Source organism: Camellia sinensis, chromosome 14, assembly GCF_055761805.1.
Source record: "Camellia sinensis isolate YWXY chromosome 14, ASM5576180v1, whole genome shotgun sequence".
NCBI classification, from domain to species: domain Eukaryota; kingdom Viridiplantae; phylum Streptophyta; class Magnoliopsida; order Ericales; family Theaceae; genus Camellia; species Camellia sinensis.
The window spans coordinates 96,708,639-96,717,286 of NC_138974.1; the positions used below are offsets into that span (position 1 = coordinate 96,708,639).

The window sequence follows — 8,648 nt, forward strand, 5'->3', positions numbered from 1 at the left end:
ATTTAATTTATTTGGATTATATTTAAGTTTTTTAATTTAATTTATATTGGTTTGCATTAAATAATATTTTGCTCTTTGTTTTTGTTATGTTTAAATTTTAAAGACTTGTATATTTTAATTATTTATTATTTATTGATTTGTTTATTTTTAATATAGTGGAACCGTGATTCTAACCCGAACCAACCCCAGCTACATTGAGTTGGGTTGGGTTGGGTTGGTTCTAGTGTATGATTGGTTTGGTTCTGGATCTAAAACCTTGGAACCGATCATGATTGGGTTGGTTCCAAATTTAGTGTCAAGCCATGCCAAACTAAACCAAACTGACCCATGAACATCTCTATTGTAAGTTATATATATAAAATATTTTTATGTCACGTGGCTGTTAATGTATTATTTTTTGTCTAATTTTGAGCATAAGTTAGCTTTTGAAATAAATTGGAAAAATTTTGAAATATAAAGGGTCAAAGTAAAAAAAAAAAAAAAACAAGAAAAATGAAGTGCCAAATTGATAAAATAGCCAAATATAAAGAAGGCAAAATATAATTTACTCAATTAAAAATTTATATATAATTTTAAATTAAAAACATGTAGCAAATGACAACTTTGAAAATATACAAAATTTTAAAAGCTAGGACTCAAATTGCCGCAAGTACTACTTGAGATTTATTAGCGGGAAAAAAAAAAACGGTCCAATAAAATAACTTTTTCAAAATTATTGTAAAATTATGATTAAAAAGTTAAATTAATCATTTTATCATGAAAGAAAAGATTATAATATATCATTATTGAGAGAACGTGAGAGATTCGTGGGTCCATCACGAGGTTAGTTTTGACAATTAGAATAGTTCATACCCATAAAAAAAATAGATCGATTAATAATTATAATATTTTTATTTTGTTACCTTTGTCTCATAAAAAAGACAATAAATATATTTTTTAAAATAAATCATTTATATTTAAAAGCAAACACAATAAAATAAAATGATTAAATCGACTTAAATTTATTTATTTATTTTTTTTTTTTATGAATGACATACAAGAATACTCTTAAAGTGGATAATTTAATTTATCAAAACAAAATCCTAGTATACCACACAAGCTCCCCAGGGATGTAATAATGGCCCAGCCCATCCGGGCCCCATGGGCTCCTGTTTTTTAGCGGGCCGGACCAAGCCACAGGCCAAAAAGTGAGACCCAGGCCCAAGCCCACTCATAATAGGACCTAGGGCTTGGGTCACGGGTTGTGGGCTGTGGCTACTCGGGCCTTTTTTTTTTTTTTTTTGAAAAATAAACGATAAATATATTATCTATGTAGATTGTTTATTAGGAATAAAAAATAAAAAAAAATTATATTAGAGTATTTTAATTAAGATTAATGAGATGTTTTATTTGGTTATGTTTCATGGTGGTATTTAAATTTAATTATGTACAACTTATGTTTTTTAATTATGAACTTATAACTAAAAAAGTATGCAATTATGTAATTTTTTTATTTCGAAATGAATAATTTTATTATAACGCCCTGAAATAATTACAATAATCCATTCACAAGATCAATAAACGACAACAACAATAAAGTAATTATCTTCCATTAAATCCAATTGAATTTACAAAAGAGAGACATATGCGGTATACATTCATAATGCTTGGCCTTGAATCTATAGCACATGTTGCGAACAAAAGAAAAAGAATGAAAGTTAAACAGATAAGAAATGCCCCAAGGGCTTACAGCTTTCCAAGACGATACTTGGTTACAATAAAAGTGAACTTAAGTCCAATACAGTTTAAGTCATTGGCTTATACAAAAATAAATATAGCAGATAGACAAAAGAAGCTCTCACCCTAACTATTGCATTGACGGAGACATATCATTAGCACTAGAAATGTTTTTCCCACATAGGATGAGCCAAAATCCAGTATAAATAATCCAACACAGTATATGAATTTTAACAAAGTTATAAGATGAATGCATATGCCATATTCTTACTAAAACATTTTTATATCTCTTTCCAAAACTGTGTAATGCCAAGTTAATATCTTGATTCATAAATCATTTCCTTCACATTAGAGAATAGGGCAGTGAATCACACTCTGAGAATTTCAAAACAATACAACCTTTTTCGAAAATTTCATCCGGAGGAAACTGTAAACCGAGACCTATGTAAACGTAGGCTATATAACACTACTAAAAACCAGGAGCTTTTGCAACGGTCTTAAACGTCGCAAAAGGTTCGCATGTCGTCACATAAGACTTTTTGCGACAGAGTAACGACGGGAAATGGGGGTGATGGAAGGTGGCGTGACAAAAAGTATTTGTGACAGTTATAAACTGTTGCTTTCTTGTAGCGACGGTAAATCAATGGTTTTTGCAGCGATTTAAACTGACAAAAAAAAAAAGGAAAAAACTTCACTTTTAGCGACGCGTTTGGTTGCCATCGCCAACAACTTTTGTAGCGACGGTATTTAATGTCACAAAAAGTATTATTAGCGGCGATTTAAAACATCGCCAAAAAATTAGTATTACATTAGTACCTTATATGCGACAGTTTAAAACATCACTAAAGATTTGAACTAATATGTATATGCGACAGGTTAACCCGTCGCTAATAAAATGTAAAGAAATGATGATTGCATTAGTGACGGTTTATTATTGTCGCAATAAAATTATTGTCATAAAATAAATATATATTTTATTAATTCATTCCCTAGACTAATTATTAATATTTTTTAAAATAAAATACATCCACATCCAAATTCACAAAATCATACAAATAATAATATATATGTACCATGTAACAATTGTCAAGCAAATATTCTTTACAAAAATATATAAAACATCCTCCATCATTACTGATATTTTTTAATAATTCAAGAACTCAAATTTTTGTATCTACAACAAAACAAAAGTATCGACAATACAAATAAAAAAACATATATATTATAGCTTGTTTTAATATCAACAGTAAGCTCCAATATCGATATATGAAGATATCATCACATACTCAAAGGGTTGCATCAGCAAAAAAGAGCCAAAAAAAAATAATTTACAATATAATTAATTTCAAGCTTATAGAAAATGTAGAACATTTTATATTTATTTCAAAAATAAAGAAATAAATAAATAAGATTGTAATTTTGTGAATCGTAAATTGAATCGAATCGGGAATCATTAAAATCATTACAAACCAAAATAAAAAATAAAAAATAAAAAAACTAATAAATCAATAAAGAAAATAAGACGTTAAGCAATCATATATATGAAACGGAATGAAATAAATTGATTTCGATATATGCTATAAAATAGTTCTTATGTAAGGACATAATTACATAGTTTAGTTGGGAAGACGTTACGTTCATAGCAAGAACTTTCAGTGTTCAGTATCTAACTCACCGTATGTAAGTTTGGGGTTGATAGACCGAAGCTTGCTGATGACTTCTAATGCAGTGTTCAAAAAGGGGACCGAACCAATATAACCTATAGATACACTAGTCAGACTTGATAACGCATATAATGGATATGATAGAATCAAAACAGGAAAAAAAAATGGACATACAACAAAAATGCCAATTTGCAAGAAAAAAATGCAGCAAACAATAATATAACAGGAGCAGATTCATCAAAGATTCAAAGTAAAACCAAAAGGATTCTAAACACAAGTACACTTAAGCTGAGTTTGATTGACAAAGAAAAAAAAAATCATTCACAAAATGCACAAGTGGTTGTTGACAAAAGAAAGTGGGTCCTGCCATAAGTACTATTTTGAAGGAAAGGTTTTCCCTCAAATTTGCCTTACATTTTATACATGATTATGCATTGCAGGAAAGGGTAGTTTTATTTTCTCAAACTTTCCAGTAAACCAAATGAATGGGAGAGCGGAAGAATTACAATAAGGCAAGGAGCAAATGCTTTGGATATGCAGCCACTCTAATCAAAAGGTTGAGGGAGTGGGAACAAATGAGTGAAGGTTCGACATCAACTCAGTTTCCCCGAACCACATAATTACAAAACACATTAGAAGACCCAAATCAAGCAAATAAAATATATAAAAGAAAATCAAACCATTCTTGCAAGTTGGGTATTTGTCTTGTTTAGCAGATGAACCTGTAGAATGCAAGTATGGAAAAGGGTTTAGAAGCAATGTGATCCTTATTTAACCCATATATAGTGTATCATTTATTTTTGAGTGGGGAACATTAAACTATTTAGAAGCAATGCAAGCAAAAAACAGTAAGCTGTCATTTTTTTTAGTCTTCCCCATTATCTAATCAATTAATAAACATCATAATAAATAATTAAAAAAATGATTGGTTGCTAAGAGAACATCATATCATAAAAAAGGAGAAATGCCACAGCACCCAAAAAGGGGAAGAAAAAAAAGAAGAATCATGGTCGCATTCAGGCTTTCAAATTCAAACAAATGGGAAAATTCGAACATCCGAAAGTCTGGTGCTGAAAAATCTAATTTAGACTATGTGATCTCATTCAGACTATCTAGGGAAAAAAGACACTACTATTTAGATAAAGATAAAAAAAAGGTTTGGGAGGCATCCATTGCCACTTGTGGCAATAGCAATAGCAAGTAAGGAACGGGTTGCAGCGGTAGTTACAGAAGAAGATATTAATACATCCACATATATGTAAATAAAATTGCAATGAAGAAAGAAGATGAAATTTTACACCAGCATCAGAGAAACACAGTTGCCTATCTCATCAGGAATTTGACCAGTTAATTTGTTCCCTTGAAAATCCCTGAAAATATTTCAACTACAACATCTAAAGTTAGTATTATGTTAACTTGGTTACAATGAGCAAGAACACCAAATCAACAGGATTAGCAAAGAAAGCATACATGGATTGTAGATTCTTCAGGTCTCCAATTGGCAAAGAAATCATCGTTGTGAACATCATCCCAGTCCAGCAACACATTTGCTATGTTGCTAAACGACGCCTTAATCGACATCAACACTTTGCCTGAGTGAAGATAACACCATTCTCTCATCATCACAATAGCTTTCTATTATGGTATGATTTGCTTCACAAATGAGGGGCAAGTAAATTCTCTCCCTAGTAGCAAAAAAAAAATTTGCTTTTAAAAATCCAAGCAAATGGGGGAGAGAAAGACAAGAAAAACAACAATGTGAGCAGTGCTGCCAAATAAACTTGGAGCTTGAATCATGTTTGCCATTAAAATTTTTTGAATGAAAAATGAAAAAACCTACACACTATAAAATACCATTAAACTAATGGAACACATATTTGAGTCTCAGTGGCATAAATCAGTCTTATAAACCATCATCAGGAGTGGCTGAACCTTTTTAGGCTTTGTTCTAATTCCCAGCAGTCTCAACACAAATCTAGCAAGCTCTCCATATAGTAATCCCGATCAATCCAACAGCTGCACATGATAACTCCACGAGTTATTTAATTAAACATACCTATCAGATTATAACGACCAGACTCAACAATTTCATCTTGCAAATAATCAAATGGGGACACAAGGAAATTAAAGCACCTGAAGAAGAGCAGTAATGAACATGTGGAATGCCTGTGTATTCTGGTCTATCAGTATTGCAACCCGGCCAAAGAAGGTTACCACACCTTCCAACGGCAATCATTGTAGAAAAATATATATATATATATATATATACATTATGGCTAAGAGAAATGGCATCAGTTCCACAAGTTTGTTAGCTGATGGTTGTAGTACACCTTCAGGGAAGAATCTGTGTTAAAGAGGTATTTTGACAATAATTCTCAAACAATCAATCATATTCCTTCTACCCAAATAATAAATATGACTAAATAAAATAGAATAAAGATTGCCCAAAGGTATATTGGTTGATAATAGCCCAAATTAGGGTGGATAAATTAATGCAAATGATGAGTATTCCTTGGAATTATCTATCACATGCCCAACAAATTGCCTGGGTATTATATTCATATTAGAAGCAAATTCAATACCATAACAGTAGCTGTCAGGAGCTGAAACTATGAGGACCACACTTCACAATGAAAAGAATGTATTAGACTATTAGTATGTCGAGTGTGATAACAAGTCATTATTACATGTCAATATTAAGAAAGCACCTTTATGCAGCAGCAACTGTTCTTGGGACCAATTGACCAAATTCTAAGCTCAATTCCCCTCAATGCTTTCTGGAGGTGGTACCAGCGTGCCACAGGTAATTCCATTAACTCATCAAAGAAAGTTTGTAAATAAGTCATGGATTGCTAATTTGTTCTCATAGTAGAAAATCTAATCCACATCATGAGGAATGTGTATTTTTATTCCAACTATGACCTGTTTAGTAGTACTGAATGAACTTTCCTTTATCTTTCATATTAAATTAAAACATAATTCTGCAAAAGAAGATCCCTACAGGCTCAGTTTCTCCCTGTATTCCAGTCAGCCAATTTCCTATCAGTGCTATAATTTTGATTTCAAATTGAATTCTTCATTTAATTGAATTTAATTAATTGATTCCTTAACCTAGTGAGTTTAACAAGTGCTAAGTACATATAAATCCCATGGGATTTCATTATATTTTCTTAAAATTTTCTGGTTGAGCAGAAATTGAAGAACATAAAAGATACATTACTAGAAAACAAAGAGATTTTTTTTTTAATTTTTTTATAACTAGCGCATATGCTAAACATCAACTACACAATACATTAATTAAATATATTCTTAATCAAAATAATTCAATCAATTGAACCAGTGAGGAGAGCAGAGGAGAAGACAGTTGAGGAAACCAGAGGAAAGCAGAGGAAAACTATACATGGATGCCGGAGGGAGAACTGGTGACGAAGTTGAAGCCGTTCCTGCTACAGACAATCTGTGAGGGTAATGCGAGAGTGAGAGAGAGATTGTGAGGGCCTGCGCCAGCAAGAGGAGGATTACCTGGACGAGCCCACGCTGGTGTTGTTGCTGCTGCTGCTGCGAGAGAGAGAGAGTGACGATCGACTGGCCGCGAGAAAGAGAGAGTGATATTAGGGCAGAAGATTGAAGGTTTTTTTTTATAAAAAATTTATTTATTTTTATCGTAGAGAATACAGAAAGTTTGGGAAAAGTGGGAAAGAGGGAGCGACGGGGCGTGAGGGATGGGAGGTGGGTGTGAATTTAGAGATTAGGATTTGCAACGATGTTAACTACCGTCGCGAATGAATGAGCAAAAATAAATTTATTACATAATTTTTTGAGAATTTTTTGCAAATTTATTAAGTAAATTTACTGAGAATTTATGGGAAATTTATTAGGAATTTACTAAGTAATTTACGGAGAATTTAATGATAATTTTTTGGGAATTTACTGAGTAATTTTTTGAGAATTTACTGAGTAATGTATTGAGTAATTTACTGAGAATTAACCAAGTAATTTACTGGGAATTAACTGAGTAAGTTACTAAGAATTTACTGAGTAATTTATTGAGAATTTACTGCAAATTTACTAAGAATTTACTGTAAATTTTTTGAGTGATTTATTGAGAATTTACTGAATAATTTACTGGCAATTTACTAAGTAATCACAAGGAATTGACTGAGTAATTTACTGAGAATTTTCTGGAAATTTACTTTGTAATTTACTGAGTAATTGACTGAGAATTTACTAGGAATTTGCTGAGAATTTACTGTGTAATTTTGTTGAGAATTTACTGAAAATTTACTGGGAATTTATTTAGTAATTTACTGAGTATTTATTGAGAATTCAGTGGAAATTTACTGATTAATTGACTGAGAATTTACTAAGTAATTTACTGATAATTTATAGGAAATTTTCTGTGTAATTTACTAAGAATTTACTTAATTTTTTTTGAATAATTTAGTTAGAAGTTACTGAGAATTTAATAGGAATTTGCTGAGGATTTACTGGGAATTTTCTGTGTAATTTACTGAGAATTTACTTGCAATTTTCTGAGTAATTTACAGGGAATTTACTAAGTAATTTACTGAGAATTTATTGAGAATTTACTGAGGAATTTATGAAAAATTTGTTAATAATTTAGTGAGAATTTACGTGAAATTTACTACGTAATTTACTGTGAATTTACCTAGCTATTTACTGAGAATTTTGTAGGAATTTACTGAATAATTTACTAGGTATTTATTGAGAATTTACTGAATAATTTATTGAGTAATTTTGTGAGTAATTTATTTAGTAATTTTCTAAGAATTTACTCAAAATTTAACGAGTAATTTAATAAGTAATTTACATAGAATTTACTGAATAATTTACTGAGAATTTATATTATTCAGTAATTTACAAAGTAATTTACTGGGAATTTAGTAAGTAATGTAGTAAGCATTTAATGAAATTTTTTTGGGAATTTACTAAGTATTTTTCTGAGAATTTACTAACTAATTTTCTAGGAATTTACTGAGTAATGTACTAAGTAAGTTACTAAGAATTTACAGAGTAATTTTTTGAGAATTTTCTGAGAATTTACTAAGAACTTACTGAGAATTTACTAAGTGATTTATTGAGAATTTACTTAGTAATTTGCTGAGAATTTACAAGGAATTTACTGAGTAATTTACTGATAAATTAATGATTAATTGACTGAGAATTTACTGAGTAATTTAATGAGAATTTACTGGGAATTTACTAGGAAATTACTGGAAATTTAATCTGTAATTTACTGTGAATTTA

At 30.4% G+C, this 8,648-nt stretch overlaps 1 long non-coding RNA gene across 15 annotated transcripts; it reads right to left on the reverse strand.

Annotated features, from left to right (window-relative positions):
* Nucleotides 1-1,579: 1,579 nt before the first annotated feature.
* On the reverse strand, nucleotides 1,580-7,296 carry LOC114302145 (uncharacterized). Of its 15 annotated transcripts, none has more exons than XR_014351134.1 (6): nucleotides 5,514-7,284; nucleotides 5,235-5,396; nucleotides 4,851-5,065; nucleotides 4,679-4,765; nucleotides 4,061-4,102; nucleotides 1,580-3,475 (listed from the first exon to the last, which is right to left on the reverse strand). It is a non-coding gene; the product is annotated as an uncharacterized LOC114302145 (long non-coding RNA). The 15 variants fall into 15 exon arrangements; XR_014351128.1 differs by lacking the exons at nucleotides 1,580-3,475; nucleotides 4,061-4,102 and having other exon boundaries at nucleotides 4,375-4,765; nucleotides 5,514-5,724; nucleotides 6,781-6,823; nucleotides 6,903-7,290; XR_014351131.1 differs by lacking the exons at nucleotides 1,580-3,475; nucleotides 4,061-4,102 and having other exon boundaries at nucleotides 4,375-4,765; nucleotides 5,514-5,710; nucleotides 6,781-6,826; nucleotides 6,903-7,290.
* Nucleotides 7,297-8,648: the final 1,352 nt, after the last annotated feature.